Raw genomic sequence first — 17,730 nt, forward strand, 5'->3', positions numbered from 1 at the left:
TGTAACACATCATGCAAAATCTTTTTTTTTGCTTGGAGTTGCTTTGTACCAATTTACTTGACAAAGAGGATGTCTCTAAAATTTGCTTACTCTGATCCCTGATTTAATGCTGTTTCAAGCTGGTTATCCATGGTGCTGAGTCACACCACACGAGTCTCTGCTGATAGGATCCTGATTCATAAAATCATTGACCTTATGACTCACAAGTCTTTCTCTGCCTGAGAAACTGTCATGTGCCAATGTCTGAAAGTTAAATCATATCTTATTTTTAAACTTTTTCTCCCTTGATAAAATGCTTACCCTAACTTTTAGCTATTCATGTGTGCTGTTGAACTTAAATCAATGATAACTTAAAGTAAGTGAACTTTTAAATTCTGGAATTGCTTAATGATTTATTGTTAATACATTCAAAATTATTTTTAATGGTTTAGTCTTAAAATTTTTGGCTTTAGGGAAAAAGTCACTTTATATATGTATACATTATATATCCCTTTGTAGTAAAACTCAGCCATTTATCCCTTCTGATGAGTTTCCATTTACTGGTGTTCAAATTAACGTATGTGACTGTATTTCCTTAGTGACATCCTTGATTTAACTTTGAATTTTCTTTATAAATAGGAGAAATGCATATATTAAGATGCCAATACCTTATGTCCTTCACCATTAACAACTGTACCACATGAAGTGAGGGGAAGTCCAATGTGATGTCCCATTGCCATTGATGTGAACGCAGGGATTATTAACTGCACTCTTGTTTAGCCCTCCATACATTTAAGTTGCAGGGGATTTTTCTGGAAGCCTGGGCAGAATTATCTGGTTTAAGAAAACAGGTATGACATCTTAGGCAAGATGGAGATAGGGAGATAATTATGTATTTATTAATAAATCCAAAATAAAACTGAAATGCCATATAGTATTCTCCCTCAAAGGAAAAACAGAATGACCTGTAGATGCTAGACATTGTTTAATGTACTATTCAAAGGTATTTAAATATTAGAACAAGGACAGTTAAGGAATCTGTGTAAAATAAAACAAAAATATGCACATTTGAATAGTCTTATGTTCCTATTTTTTTAAATACCCAAATGAGCTAAAGCTACTATGTATGTATTCTATCTATTAAAATTTTATGTGTTATGTTTCGAAGTCCCTCCTGAATTCTTACTTTCATACAAGCTTTCTTGTAGGAACTTGGTTGCCTATAAATATGCAAGTGTGTTTCTTTAAAAAAAAAAAAAAAGAAAGGAAAAATCTAGTTGAAATGGTGTACTTTGCTTTTGTACTACTAGCACCCAAAAGCAATTTCTCTCCCAAATAATACTGAGTAATCTTCATTTACAATGTATATAAAAGTTAATTGTCACTGCTGAAGGCAGTGGTACCCCTTTCAAAGTTCATAATTCTAAAAATGCTCTTTGAGCAGACTAACACTGCAGGTAAAGTTTAAGGGGCTTCTCAGTGTGATAAATCCAGGTGCAGATTATTGTGCTCACTGCAAAGAACATAACGGAAAGCGTGCGAAGCGTGCTGTACAATAGCTACAGAAAGCAACATTAGGAATACTTTCATTTGCCTGCTCCTCTAGGTGTTTGGGACTTCTTTTTATTTGAATATGTATTCCTATATTTATTCTCTTATATCCTTTTATAATAATCAGTAGTTCAGTCTTTCCTACCTGTGGCTGATTTGAGCACTGGCTTGAGCTTTATTTGCTAGTTATCTATCTATACTTTGGGGTGAGGATATTGTTGAGTCAGCATGGCAATAAATTGGAAAGAACTTCTCTGCAGATGTGTGGTTCTTGCATGTCTCACCAGCACTTACATGCTTGAGTGACTACAGCCAAATGCCCTTCCTTAGTCATTTTGAAATCCCCATCCCACCTCTTACATAATTCTAGTCCAAGCTACTTCTAATTCTTAAGGTTTTGAGTAATTTCTTTGAAGCAATGGCATAAGAATAACAATGATTCACTCTCTGATAAGCCCAAGCAACAGCAGAAGCTTGCCAAGTTAGAGAATTAAATGTTCAAGATCAGTGACAGTGCAATGCGGGGACTTTCTTTGTGAAAGAGAGAAACACGATTCAAAGAGCTCGTATTTCAGCAGTTGACTAAGCTGAAGATACTGACTTCTCACTGAATGTATATTTCCTTGTGGTCTCTAAGAGCTTTATTTTAGAAGCTCTGTAAAGGTGCATGGAATTTCCAATCTTTCATTCAGCGACGCAGTTAGAAGTACCCAGGTCCCTAGACAATTATTCTTTTTTTCATATTTGCCTTTATAGTCTGACCTTTGTAAAGCTGCATAAAATGCATAGGTAAACAGTGCAACATGGAAAATATTCCTTCCTAGCTCAGTGCCTTAAAAATAGAACCATAACACATTTTGCCTGCTTTCTCTATTCCTGTGATTTGAGTTCTCTTTTACCACGTTCTAGCCTCGTTCCAACTTCAATGGAAGGGGTCTATGCTTCCATTATTTAAACTGTTCTGCAGCTTACAAACTTGGGGAAACAGTGTGGTCCTTTGCAGTGCTCTGCTGAGGAAAATCAAATTAAAATCTCCTGTTTGTCTTGTGAAGACTCAAAATATTATGATGCACCATGATTCATGTCTCTACTTTTTCTCTTTAAGAGAAAATAGCCTTTGAAGAAGTCCTTGCAATCTGAATTCTGAGTAAAGGAAAAAAATCCAAATGCCTAAACAAGAAGAGAAATTGAGAGCTTTTTTGTCTACCATCTTCACGTCTACACTTCCCTATTGTTTCTCATTTATCAGTTCCTCTCAAATGTTTTGAACTTTTTCAGCTGGTTTTAGATTAGCCACTTGCCATAGATGGTATAAAGCATCCATATTTGTCAGTTCAGGGCACAAAATCACTGGTGGGGTCAGGTGCCAGTGTTTTGATAACATTTTTCATGTAACTATTGCATAATACCCAATTTGTGTTAAAATTACATATTACAAATAAATATTAATAGATTTTTTTTTTTTCATGTAAGTAATAATGGCAACAGTAACTCTCCCAAAAAGTCTGAAATACTGTTAGCGATTGTATCAAACTGAAACAATTAAGAGTATTCCTTAAGCTGTAAGAACTGTTGAGTTCTCATGTCAAGTAAATAAAATTTTAAAGTATAAACAATCCTGCAACATTCCATCCTGGAATCAGCTATGTCTCTGGAAATAAGCATGTCATTATAATACAGGATTTGTTGCCTTGTGTGGTAGGTTTTCTTTGAAATTCCATGCAGTAGAAGAGTTATTAGCTATTTTTAGATTCTTTAAATGTAATCACAAATTATTACCCACATGTAATAATGGTGGGTGGGTGAAGTTTTATGAAAATTGCAGTATACAGAACTGCTATTCATTTGAATGCTATTGAAGTCTCTTGCTAATAACCATATAATTTCTTCCTAATCATACAAGAAAAAAATATAGAAGATGACCCTAAGTAAGTGACTGGTAAACCTGGAAATAACCTGGAAATGATACACAACACAGCTCCCCTGCTAAGTTCATTTTATTCTATTGATTGTGAAAGAATGAGTAAATAGGAAATAAATAAAACCCCAAAGGGTTAGAGATACCAGCACTTGAAGCAGAACTCTTTGAACTCTATTACAATTTCACAAAATGTGAAAAGTACTCAAGGGGTATAATTTACATATCAGTGACAACCAACACTGCTTTTATGTGGTACACCAAAGTAACATGAAACTTAGATGTGAAAACTTGCAAAAGCAAGAATAATATACCATGCAGTGGTTTTAGAGGAATGCAGAAGACATCAGCATATTTCACCAGGTTGATATAATTATATAAATAAAGCCAAGTTTTTGATATCGCTTATGAAAAGTTACAAGCTATTGTGCTAAGTGGACAGGATCTGTTGTTGTAACCCTTGAATAACTAAATGTCACATTACCTGCCCTAAGACTTGACCTTCTTACAAAATCGGTTCATGACTAATGTGCACACAGAGCAGTTCAGTAACATCAGTGGACTGAATTCTGTCCGTAGGAAGCTGCTGGCATGTTAAGTCCCTGCAGATCATTACCCAGAAGAACTTCAGCAAAGGAAGACTGAAGGAGATAGGAAAATGTGTCAAAGACCTGATATTGAACACAGCTTCAAGTAAGACTACTTTCTGTAACCTTCAAACAGAATGAAACGGGTGATTTTTTTTTATGTTTTTTTATGTTGATGCTCCTTTGATCAAGGTGCTACAGTGATGCTGGTAAATCTTAAATCTGAGTGTGTAAGGTTGAAAGCTACAGCTCCGTGATAGCAATTAAGCACCAGTGTGTATTATCAATGTGATATATAGAATTACATGTAGGCCACATTCATGAGTCTTATACCAAGTTAACTTAGTGTATATAAGGAATCTTTACCTATAAATAACTAATTTATACACTTTTAGGGTAGCTATATATTATCAGATCTCCCTCATATAGGAAAAGAGGATCCATTAAAGCATACTTGAGTACTATTAGAACTGAATTTGCTTACCTTGTTCAAGTAAGACCTCTGGTTCTGGACAGAGGTATTCCCTGACCAATAACTGTTTGTGTATCTGGTCTCCAGTGCACTTAATCGTCTTTACACTGTAGTTGTCAGCCCAGCAGGGTATCAGAAATTGTGGGGGCTGGTGGTGGTGAGAAGCAAAGTTCTCAGGATGCTCTAAAAGTTCCTAGTCGACTGTTGTCTAGTCAGAAAATGCCAGTGGCTTTCTAAAGTTAGTGTAAGTGTTCTTGGAAATTGACTGTCTTATCTATTTCTCTTGCACATTGTGAAACACTGAGTTATTTTAGCTATAAAAAAGATCAGATTTTTTTTATTTTATTTTTTGTATGAATCAGACCTACTAAAATCTGTCAGTACAAACTGAGTAAAATCTTCCAGGTTATAAAGTGAGATATGCAAAATATAGGAAAGAATGATGTGAATTGTGGAAATATACGCACATTTTAACGTAAATATTAAATGTAGGACTAATGGATTGAAGCTGAAAGGGGGAAAAACCGGAGCACTACTTGCTTCTGCCCAACAGTGTTGAAGAGCATTCAGTGCATTCATCTCTGGTACCGTAAGTAAAGCTTAAAAAAGGTCCTTATTCATAAGAAGGAGTAATTTTAATTTTGGAAGGACTAGATAATGGGGAAATGCTGAATATACACTGGCAATTAAGGATTTTTTTTTTTTTTTTATTAAGGATTTTTGCCTTGGCTTGGAAAGATAAGAGCTCACTAAAAGGTTGGTTAGATAACTACTTCAAACCAGTATTTAATAGATAACTGGTATTCCTTTTTGCTTTAAGCATGTCCCTTTCAACAATGTGTACATCAGGGCATCCTTTCCCCAAGTAAAAGACTTTCTTTTTCAAATTAAGTTCCTATTTTAATTACTGCTTGAATAATACAATAATCAATCACACAATACAGTTCATAGTTGACTTTAAAGGAATACGTAATTTGATCAATAAAGCCCTTGTGCCCACACATGGTGCTTTCAATTCTTCTATATTATGCACTATTTTAGCATGCTCTCCTACTATTTTTGTTAAAGTAATTATTGTGGCCTTTTAAATATATTTTAATGATGTAGATCTTTGTGCAGGGCCTTTGTGTATATTTGGTGGGTGAGTGAAAGGTAGCTTAATGGATGATAAGCAAATAGAGAATGTCATGTTACACTTCATTAGCTGTCATATTATTTCCCAGTGGAAGGGGATTGTTTAAATGCTGATGTGAGAAATATGGGCTTCAAGAAGAGGAAGAGTTCTGGCATTGATTTCAGTGAGTAGGATAGGGTCTGAAGTTACTTGTTCAAATGTTCCATTATATTACTCATCAAGAAATAAGAGGTAAAAGAAAAATATATGAGTATTTAAAGTGGTTATTTTAAAAAAGCAACAAAAAAATTCCCATTAGATCAACTTTTTTGATATGTTTCTATTATAAAATATTTTGAATGTGGAAGTAGAGAATGCATGTGGATAAAGCAGTCTTAAGGAACTTACCTGAGCACTGATGTGTGATCATACTCCAGCAGGTTGCTACAACCATTCAAGATGTGACTCCAGCATACTCTGCCGAGCGCACTACTGAACCCTTTCCTGGCTAGGGAAAGGGGACTGTGGCAGTCAGCAGAGGGCACATAGCCACCTAAACCTGGAGGCTGGGGTGGCTGGCAGAGGCGCTGTCTGTTCTGTGACAGTTGATCTTGCAACAGTTCTGGATTTAATTAACTAGTACAGATATAGCCTCCAAGAATCAGAGATACAATATACAGGATTTTACATAGGGAATTTCCCTGATCCATAGATCATTTAGGGCTAATTGAAGGGTGTCAGTCTGGTTTTAAAGAGTGATGCTGCTGCTAATATTTCTCTGGTTTCTGTGGTGCTTTAATAGAACTGGAGAACTTTCCATTAAGACAAAGTGCTGAGCTTGAGCCTACTAAGTTGTTACAATATTCCTTGCCTTCCACTCGTACTTTAATAATAAAAAAAAGTGACACTGCTGATGGTAAACCCTAAAAACCTTACTCAGCACACCTTTATATTACATACTTCCACTAAAGAGCAATGAGCACCAGTAATATGCAGTAAGTGCTGGCAAGGGTGCAGCAGGCTAAATGCCAGTTTATTTGACTAAGGAACTAAGCCTCAAATCAATTAAAACTCAATTGTGTATAGTGTTTGAGAGACAAATAGATGCCGTTCCCTGCTATCCTTCTGCATTTTTTACACTTTAAATTCTTTGCTGATTTCCAGTCAACTCTAAGCTTACTCTTTCCTGTTCATAAAAGATGGTGATTGAAATAGTCTTGTCTAAAAAATAGAATAGAAAGGGAGAAATTGGGAAACAGGCAGGTGCTCTTCATGGTTATTCTTTGTTTTGGAAAAAATGGTCATCTCACCGGCTTTTGTTGGAGTCCCTTTACTTTCTCTTCAGCAATATATATTCTTCTGTTCTTCATACCTCTACCAGTTCTGGCATCAAGCAACACCAAGGAAGCAAGGCTGTGTGTATTGTATAGTTTTTGTATATGTCATTGTATTTGTGCACACACATTAGTTTTCTGAGACCACAGAGATAGATTAAATAAGCCCTACAAAGATGAGAGAATTCTGGGGAGAAAAAAAAAAATGTGGAAATAGCCAGTCTGGAATGTACTACAAACGGTAGTTAACCTTTCTAATAAAAAGAGAAAAAGCAATCTATTTTATCCACTTTAGGAAACAAAATCCTAGACTCTTGGTGATATTCTCTGCAGCATTATTAATAGACACTACAGAAAAGTGGGAAGCTGGGAGAAAAGGTTGAAAGTAGAAAAAATGTTAAAAGTCTGGCTTGTGATTTCTGGCCCTAGGTTTAAACATAATCCAGCAACACTCATCCAGCTCAGAACAAACCAGTTCACACTGGACAGCAGACCACATCCAAGCCTTGTGGGATGGAAAAATGAAGTCATGTTAATGACTGCAATATAGAGTACTATACCAGTTAGCTCAGATACACCTGAAAGTTTAATTGTGGTAACAAGGCATTCAGCGAGGGATAAAGGCCTTAGGAGTTATTCATCATCTTAGGCAAAGTTTACAGTTCAGACTGAATTAAATACACACAGCTGATGTATTCAAGCAGGCAAGTTAGTCCACTTAAGTCCACTTAGCTTAGCCCATAGACTCTAAAGCCTACCGAGCCTTCTACAAACTACTTAGGCTTCCAGGCAGCCAAGAAACTATCCCTACACTGTGTATTCTGTAGGCCAAGGGCACTCCTGACGAGCCTTTTTTTTTTCCATTTTTCTCTGTACAGTGATGTGCTTGAGCGCATTCTTGGATATTCCTACAATTGTTTGTCAGTGTCTATAATTTGGGGTCAGAAATCCTTTTACAAATATTTTATATTACTTCTTACGCAGTCTAAACTTTGAGTAGAGGATCTAAATTTTTATATGCACTTTTGTATGCTTTTGATTGTACAACAGGATATAAAGAATAGAAATAATTAAAAATATACACTTAACCATATGGAAATCTGCTGATAGTACTTGTCTGCCTATGGAGTTTTATGGTCTACTTAGAAGTCTGTAGATAATTTATGCTCTGTCTTAATAGGAGCTGCTCTATTGTGCATAAATTAACTTTTTCTTAATTTGAATGTTATTTTGTAGTATTTCTGCTTAAAAGTGACAGCATTTTTCCTCTGTTCTTAATTAAAAAAAAAAAAAAAAAAAAAATAGCCATGGAAGGATAGCTATAGCAGTCAAAAGAAAGCTGAAGTCTTTTTCATATTTTTTTTTTTTAATTATTTTTTTTTTGCATGCCGGCAATGCTTTCTTATATGAAACCTTCTGATGAAGCCAATTGACCTTCAGTGTTGTATTACCTAAATGGCAATTGCAAAATATTCATAATAGTTCCATAATTGTAAAATGTAGGATGTCTTATCTGACTTCAAGTTTTTTATTCCAAATGATTTGGTAAGTCATCAAGAATTCTAAATAGATTCACCTAAATTTAGATGCATTGAGTAAAATTAAACAGTCAGAGCAAAAAAAAATGCAACTTCAAAATATTTCATACCATACAGAGTAATATTTATTAAAAAACTGAACTTCCCTTCAGAAAGCAGATCTGAAGGAAGGAAGAAAAAGCTATTCACCTGGGAAGAAAAAAAGCCTGTAGAAATAGGTTGTGTGAATTGAACGATTCAGTGGGGAAAAAGCCTTCAATTTAATTGTCTATAAAGTAGCCACTACAATTGTTCTCATTCTGAATTTCTAAGTACCATGAATTCAGAGTTACAAGTTCAGAGCACCAAATGCAGTGCCAGTGAAGCACTCAAATTTCAGTTACCTGTTTTATAGCAAAAGATACCTCAGCAGTGGGCATTTTCTTGTCCGAGTTCATCTCCTGAATGAGGTTTAAGGGAAAAACAATGATTGATCATATAAGGTTTAAACATGTAAATAATTGAACTTATTTTTAACATAATTCTTTCTGAATTTGTTGGTAATCTAAACAAGTTTGCATTATTTATATCGTCCAACTTAAACTGCCAAGTACATCCAAATAAATTGTGTATCTGCATTCTTATTTTTATAGATAAATGTTGGTTAGCATACTGATTTTTTCTTATTTTGTTGCAAAGTACTATATTGTGGGAAGAACTAGAAACTATATAATCCTATGCCGTGAAAACCAAACCATTAGATTGAATAGAATGAAAATAGATATCTATCATTATGTAACACTCTTCAAATGTGTGAGCTCTTAATCACTGGCATTATAAATATCATTAGGAATCATCAGAATTGACTAAGTTTCAAAGCTCTGAATAATCAAATACAAAGTAAAAATAAATGAGGAAGTCAGTGGTCCTAATCCATGCTATAACTCCCTATTCCTAGTTGGCTGAGAATGCAGAATGGGTTACTTCCAGATTTTATTAGCTATTTTTGCTTGGAATTTTGTTTTTTGCACAAGTTATTTCCTGAAAAATCTCTGTATAATCCTATGTAATTAAAGGTTACAAGCTAGACGATATAGTGGTATGGGGTTAGAAGAGCGGTGTATGAGATGTGTTTTATTTGCTGCTGTGCCTTGAATCTTCAAGATTCCTTTTTATTTGAATAAGAATGGCTAATTTTTTAAATTATATTTTCGGAATACTTAGTATTTTCTGACCTTGAGCAGAGGGATCGTGGTCAGAAGCTGCTTAGATGTTTAGAAAAGGAATGACTTGAATATCCTTTGATTTGCTCTGACCATGACCAGTAACACTTACTGAAGCAATCCAGACTGAGCAGAGAGGCAGGATGACCTAATAGATCTCTTCCATCTCTTACTCCTATGGTTCTGCTATTTCATAATAAAATACATTAAAAATAGATTTGCATAACAGACTGGAACAGCTCCAAGCCAGCCATTTCAATCTCTCAGGAACATAATAAATATGTAATTTAAATACTGCCTAAAAATATATTTACTGATCTGTCTGCATTTATTCTTCCATTGCAGATTACAAAACGCATATTTAACGAAGAACTCTCCCTAAATAATGTCAAAATCTGTCTTCATTGACAGACATCATAGGGCTCATAGGAAAAACTTAGGCTTTGTCCTTCGAGCAAATTGCTCTTGTGCTTTATTTTTAAGTCAGATCTTAAGAACAACTTTTCAAAGTAGCACTAGCTTCAAGTTGCTGATGAATTTTAACAGGAATCTCTTTGACCATAGTACCCTCCTTTACTTTGAAAAATGCTTTAAGTATTAAAAATGTTTTAACCATTTTGCTAGCGTCAGACACAAGTAGTTTATTGAACAAAAATCAACCACAAAAAAACATGTACTACCTTTTGAAAAACAAACTGGTCAAATCTTCACCTAAATCCTGTCCTTGATGAATCAAAAGCCCAGCCATGTACCCTGGTTGCATCCCCTAGACGAGAAACTAACCTGCCTCAAAGAAGCAATGAAAGGAACAGATGCATTTCTACAAAGCCTGTGGAGGACAGGTCCTCCCCCTGGTGGGTGCCTGCCTGCATGCATGGTATCTTTGTCGCAAGTTCTTTGGCTGATACATTGCTTCCATGGGAGATTCTGAAGAATGATGTTTGCATTCCCTTGTTTACTTGCGTTTATTTTAGAGCTGTTTAATTACCCTTTGTCCAATACCAACTGTGCTGAGGCTTTATTTGATGAGAGTTGCAGACAGTTCTTCAGCTCAGACTCATTGGAGTGTGGGATACTTCAGAACCCAAATAATATACAGTAAGACATGTACGGGCTGGGGGACTGTGTCTCTGTATGATACTTTATCATATGAAGATGGGTTGAATGAATAGTACTACGTGATTCAGGCTCAGCATTTGTTGCCACTGCTGACTTTGAATTGATTTTTGGAAGGTCTACCTGTACGTTCCTGTAGTGAGTTCTCCAACTGCAGTTACCAGGTGACTCTCTTGGCTTAGGTTTGGCTTCATTGTCTCCTTACGCTTGTATGAGCTCCTCATTTTATTTGTTTTCTATCAATTTTGAGAGAAAAAGAAAACTCCTAATAACCAAGCTTAATTAGTTGAACCACTATTGGAAATACTAGGAGCAGAGGTAAAAAATGTAAGGTAAAAACTCTAAACGATGCATTTTCTGAGTCAATTAGAGAAAAAAATAATAATAAGAGAAAAGGAAAACTTAGTGGGGTTTGTATTAGAATGCATTTGGAATAACAAACAGGTATGTCTGGCAAAGTTAAAGCAGGATATTGCCTAGGAGGAAACGAGGTCCACAGGCTGCTCTCTACTGATGAAGCAGTGTGAGTAATGTACATCAGTACTGCTTGGTTTAGTCCTTTCTGGACAGAAAGAGCTATGTATTTTGTAGATTAGTTTCATGTTGCTTTTAAGCATCATGTTTTAAATGAATTAAGTTTTGGGGAGTGAAAATAGGGACTTCAAAATTCCTGTGAGGAAAGCTTTTTCTGTTGAGGATTTTGCCTTGTCTTACCATGTTGATTATTTCTGTTCACCTGGTTGTACATGAGCAAAACCATAATTGTGATGGCCAGGTAACACTTAGCAGAAATAAACTGAGGACATTGTACTTCCTGAATTGTCTAAATGCATGAAGTATTATACTTCCTACCACCACAGAACAGCTTGGACTGTGTCTTTTTTTCCTTTAAGTTTTCTCTTAAACTACAAGGTCTAATACGTCACTGACCAGAAATCCTAGGGGAAGCTTCATTCTTGACCAATGTCAGATTTTAGAAATAATGTATGTATTTATGGGTTAAATATAAGAAGGGCTAATACTTCTTCTACAGATAGGAGTAGTAGCCATAAAAATACGTAATAGTATCTAGATTATTTCTAACGGGCTGTAAAATCTATTGCACACAATAATGTGATGTCATAAGTTCTGAATGTCTTAAGCAATTAAGTACTCTTGAGTAGACCTGATTGAAAAATACAAGATTTTTTCACACTTCTAGTGGAAATGTAATCTTGTATTTCACATGAAATAAAAAATATGGGTGAAAATAAGAGGAATTTTAAAAAGAATTTAAAAAGTTACACTTCGACAAAACTGTCCCATTAAAAACATCTGCGTTGCGCACCTTTCTGTCCTTCTGTCTGGCTTGTTCTCTTGTGATGGACAAATAGATACTGGCACTCACTCCTTACCTAATGGTCGAGGAACTTAGTAAAGAGTTCTTTTTGTTGAAAAGACCAACTCTGTAACTTTGTCTTTATGTTCTTCTGAAAATACTATGACAGCTAAAAGAAAAAGAATTGGAAATAGAAAAAGAATGAAGGCTAATCCTCAATTTAGCAGCATGAATTAAAAAGATCACTTTCAAGGCCTGTTACTTTCATTGCAAAGATCTGAATGGCAGTGTCTCTTCCCCAGTGTGACCCTTGTTATCATTGAATAAAGGAGTGTGGTCTTTTTCTTTCTTTTTTTCCTTAAAGAAAAAGAAACAGAAATGGGAGCTTCAGTAAAGTCATCAAAGAGCATGCTGTTCTCATACAAACCAGAAGAAAAAGATCTCTTCATACAAATCTCTCTGAAGAAGAAATTAGGATTTCAAAAGCAGCTATGGGCTACTGTTTCTATCAGGCCTAATCAACTTAGTGAAATGTTCTACTGAAGGATGTTTTTAAATGATGTATTTCTATATAAATACAAGGTTTTCTGTGTTCTTTTCTACTTTCTTCCTCGTATTTCATGAAATACTCTCAGGCAGCCTACGGATACGTTGGTTTTGTGTCCATGGCCAACTGCAGGTTTCAGAGTAGCAGCTGGCTGCCACCAGGCTCTCCTTCCCTCCTCGGTGTCAGGGACCTCCTGCTCCCCGAGAGCGGTGGCAGCAGCTGCTCTCAGGATGCTTTCAGGATTGCTTTGATTGTTCAGATGCACTGTGGTGTTCCAAGTCCTATCAGCTGATCTTACATTTCCGTTCCATGTTACCTGAGGACACTGTCAATTTCCTCCTGTTCCCCAAGATTTAATTTCCATGTTACATTTTTGTCACCAAATAAATGCCATTGCAAAACACTTCTGTGGAAATCCTTAGTTTAGTGAAAAGTAGGAAAGAAACACAGAAAGAGATTTCCCCAGATAGCTAAGGCAATAAAAATAGTATGTATCTCTTTAAAGAGTTTCATTCTGGATTCCAATAAAACTGACAAATTCATCTTCCTCCCCTCCTTTCTTTTTTTCCTTTTTTAAGCTTTAATAAAGGGTTATGGCAGTGTGGTTTCAAATAATATCAGAGGATCTAATTATTTTTAAGAATCCTGAAATACTTCTAAGCTGTACTTTATTGCATTCAATTTCAAATAACATTTAATTATTATCCCCTAAATAAAAGGAAGGAATGAAAAATTATGAAGTCTGCATAGAGTGAGTGTATCTATTTGAATTTACTCCCTAAACCTCGAGCTGCTAATTTGATTATGAATTGAAACATTAGTAGGGACTACTAATTCCAGTGCAATTGTCATTTCAAATACCCTGACTGATGGTTCTACTTCTCTGAAAACTTTTTGCACTCTATGAGATTCCCCTGGGATTTTTTTTTTAAACTTTTTAACAAAGGGAGGAGTACTTTCTGACCTCATTAGATCTTGACTATTCTGTTAACAAGACAACAGATGAGAAAGCTGAAATCACAACTATGCCTCCTCTGGCTGAATTTCTAGGAAACCTTAGTTTGGTGCAGGGCTGGGGAAGTACTATGTGGCAGAAAGGGAACCGTATTATTAGCTGGACAATTTGTATGTGCTTCTGAGTACCTGAAATTGAATTAGTTGTTCTGCTTCTCTGTAAATGCTTTGGGACTTTCCAGCTTGGTTTGACTGAATTTGAAGGAGTGATTTTTCTTTTCTTCCTCTTGTAGATCAATATTCTCTTTTTCCACTGTATTTTTTTAACCTCTCCCTGCCTTCCTCCCATACCATGCTTTAGACTATCTGCCGAGTGGGTAAAATGGATTGCTGGGATGGAAATATTCAAGAGTTGCACACCAAGATAAAATATGCTTTTGTACTGGCTATCCAAAGCCAAGGAAATAACTGAAAAAAATTTAAATCAGAGATGAATGAGAAAACAAACAAACTGACAGGTGCATATAATTGAATTATATAGTAGCTCAGTTCTCCAGTGCAGATTCGTCGGTGTCCTAAGAGCGTTATGTTACTAAGATCACCCAGAAAGTTAGGATACTTTGGGATCTGCTTAGAATACTATGAGATTTTCTTATTACACTTGCAGCCTGTGATGATGTTTTACAAAGGATGTTCAACATGGCAGGTAGACACTTTTTTTCAGTGCAGCAGACACTGCCTGCAGTAGAACGGGGTTACTTTTTCTGTGTAATTAATTTGTTGTGCAGAGCATGGATTTTAGTTTGTGGACACATGGAAAAGGTTATTTTGGTTATTGAGACCTGTGTTCTTGAGTCTGCCTCAAAGAATTTAATTAAAAATTAATTTTAGTTACATTTTTCATAAGCAGACTTTCACAACTAAAGATATTAAAGATGGGTCTTGGTTCAGTCTGTAAGGAATCCCAGAACTATCTTTAACTGCTGGTATTGATACCACTCTGCTTTGAACAGAAAATAACATTGACTGATAGAGCAACAAATGTTGGCCTGAAATACTTGAGCCTGTATTGTCAATGTGAAGAGGTGTTACAACCACAAACTATGTTAGAGGAGGCAAGTTCTGGTGTATTCAGGAACCTTGAATAACCAAGGTAACCACACTCCAAAGTGAGGATAGCCTCTCCCATTCATGTGAAATATCCCTGCTGTTTCGGACGGCGGTTTCAGTGCTTGCTTCCAGCAGTATTATTTTGATTATGGCTTAATGGAAATGAAACTAATGAAACTGTTTTTAATGGGAAGGAAGGGGCTGCCTTGTATTCTTTTCAAAAAACAAGTAGTCTCTTGCGGATGCTATCTTCATTTACCTCCAACAGTTCAATTAATCTTAATTAGACTTGTGTATTAGATTTCTCTGTATGTTTATTTAGCTCTGAAGCTTTTAGGGTGCTTCTGTCCAAACAGACTGAAAAAGTGCAATCAAACGATGTGGGGAAGAGAAAAACAAAGACTGTTTCAGCAGGATGTAGGCAATATGTGATTCTAGAGATTTGTTGTGCCTTTAAGTCTTCATTTTTTACAAACCAGACAAAATGCCTCCTTAAAGTCACTCTGTGATCAGAGGCAACGCAGAGAATATATTAGTCCCAGTATCTCCATGACAGCGCCTGTATTAAAAATGGATGGACAGCTTCCGAATGGCCATTGTTTGCCGTCACCACAGATAGGATTCGGCTAATGAAACAGCTAATTAGATTTTTGTAATCCTGTCGTCATTGTTTGAGAGGTGACATTTCACTTGAATTTCTCATGTGGATCTCTTCAGCCTAGGAAGGAATACGCTCCTCTGGCTAATTTGGCTCCTGTCACTTTGCTGGAATGGCAGTTCCCTTTGTTGGTGTAATGAAATTACTGCCTTCCCAAACACAACTATGTCACTCGACATTTAAATAAAAAAAGAATAGGAAAATGACTATCCGATTAGTCAAACAGGCCTGTGTTCAAAATCCATTTCAGAAATCAAATAGTAGAATTGGATTGAGTTCATAATGGAAGAATTACTTAGGTATTATTACAAACTGTATTACATATTCATCGACTTGCTGAATGTGCATGGATTTGCCAGGCGTTCTGTGCTCCCCACTCCTCACTTATATCCGGTGCAGATGCAGTGAACGGGATAACAACCAAGTTTAAAGCAGTCTAAATTAAGGAGTGATTAAGACAAGTTTGGGTGGATGCTAAATGTTAATCTTGCAGGCCACATTCTTCTGCAACATAAGAAGGTGCAACTGTCACTGATAGCTCTTACTTCAGCAGTGCATTGTGATGAGACTAATTTATATGAGAACGTAGTCCATGAAGCTTAACTGAGTTGTGTGTGTGTGTGTTTTGTTTTTTTTTTAAGCCTCCTTGCTAATAGTATTTCTGCTGGTATTGATTTCTAATGGGATTTGGGAGCTTTATTCCCTTAGAGATTCTTATAAAATCCTTGCAATTAGAGAAACAAAATTACACTGACCAGGGAAGCTGTATTAATTGTTAATTCAGTATAGTTTGACCCAGATCATCTGTGTTTCTGCCTTGGTGGTCCCCTGCCATCTCTGGGGCTTTGAGATCCATCCACAAGAAGCCCAAAATTTTATTCAGAAAAGTCTTAACCTTAAAAGAATCCTTGTTTGCTACATAAAATAAATAAATAAATAAATAACAAGGATAACACGTTACTAACCTTCAGGGAAGTTATAGGTTGTTGAACAGCTTTGTGATGTTAAACAATTCTTCAAATTTATATAATACAGTAAATAGACTAACTCAAAAAGTGTTTATATGAATCTATATGGCAATTGACCTGTATTACTGACCAAGTTATTTTGGATTACTTGATAAAATACCTTCTCTGCTGCTGTTCTATTAACATTAACACTATTTAATGTTAGGCCTATTCAGTTTAGTTACGTAAGTGGTATATTCCAATGCCCTTCTTTTCTCTTAACACTTCTAAATGCCGAATCATAGTGAATTAATGAACGCATTATAACATATATATTAATGCTTAATGAATGCACAGATTGTATCATAACATCTCCACTGCAGGACATGCCATCTCCGTGATGTTCTTAGGCAAACTTCAATAAACAAAGTTATGTCTTGAGTCAAGTCAAAGACCAGGCAGGATCAGAAACTGGATCTCCTTGCTGAGCTCTAGCTGTTAGTGAGTCTCCCTTATCTGTTACTCTTCATAGTATGCATCAGACAATTTTGACTCTCCATTTTTTCCTTTAATCACAAGATACGTGATTTGCAGGAACTTGAGTCTAATCTTGGAGAAGAGGTACTATGGCCTTCCAATGCCTTCCATTCTCATTTTAAGTGAGAAGACAGGTATTCTGTGATCATATATGAACCATACAATTAGTCCACTTTATTCAAGGAAAAAAAAAAAAAAAAGGCTAATTGCAAAGGGCATTCAGAAGGTGTTTTTCAACTAGCTCACAGTGGATTTTATTTCTGTAAAATTTAATCAAATTTGAGTTCTATTTTTCATGATTTTTTTTTTCTGTTGTCGTTCCTTATGTGTATTTAAAACTCATGTGGATAAGTGTTTTGGTTTCTTCAGATGTTTCCAGAATACATCTGAAATGGACTAAATTACATGGGTTGTTACCACTTTCACAGAATTGTTGGAAACCTGCTGCTCTTTTGCATAGATCTTTAAATGTTTGAACATTGTACTTAGAATGCGTATGTCTGTGAGGGATCATTTCACGCCTTTGAATTTTTTTGTAAATTGCCCAGAGGACTTTTGGGGGGAAAACAAACAAATGAAAAACTTCTGTAAATAAAACAACATTCACTTTTACATGGGAATCTGGCAACTTCTAATCATAAACATCTAGTGGTTATTTCAAAGAACAGTTCTTCTTTAGGCACTGACATTTGGTTTTTGTTTTGGTTTTTACTTTCTTCCCTAAAAATAAGAATGGCTTAAGTAGAGCAAGATGAATTTGGACCTGTTCTAACCTAAAGGGCCTATACTTAGCATGTGTGGGTCACGTCAAGGTTTCAAGGATGCTGAAAAGGGCCAAGTCTCCATAT

The 17,730-nt window shown here is 35.7% G+C and overlaps 1 long non-coding RNA gene across 2 annotated transcripts in view; it reads left to right on the forward strand.

The window, feature by feature from the left end:
- The window catches only part of LOC106044287 (uncharacterized), a 157,181-nt gene that overhangs the window by 40,645 nt on the left and 98,806 nt on the right, over positions 1 to 17,730 (forward strand). The gene's annotated exons all lie outside the window — the stretch shown is intronic.

This window comes from Anser cygnoides, chromosome 5 (assembly GCF_040182565.1).
Source record: "Anser cygnoides isolate HZ-2024a breed goose chromosome 5, Taihu_goose_T2T_genome, whole genome shotgun sequence".
NCBI lineage: Eukaryota > Metazoa > Chordata > Aves > Anseriformes > Anatidae > Anser > Anser cygnoides.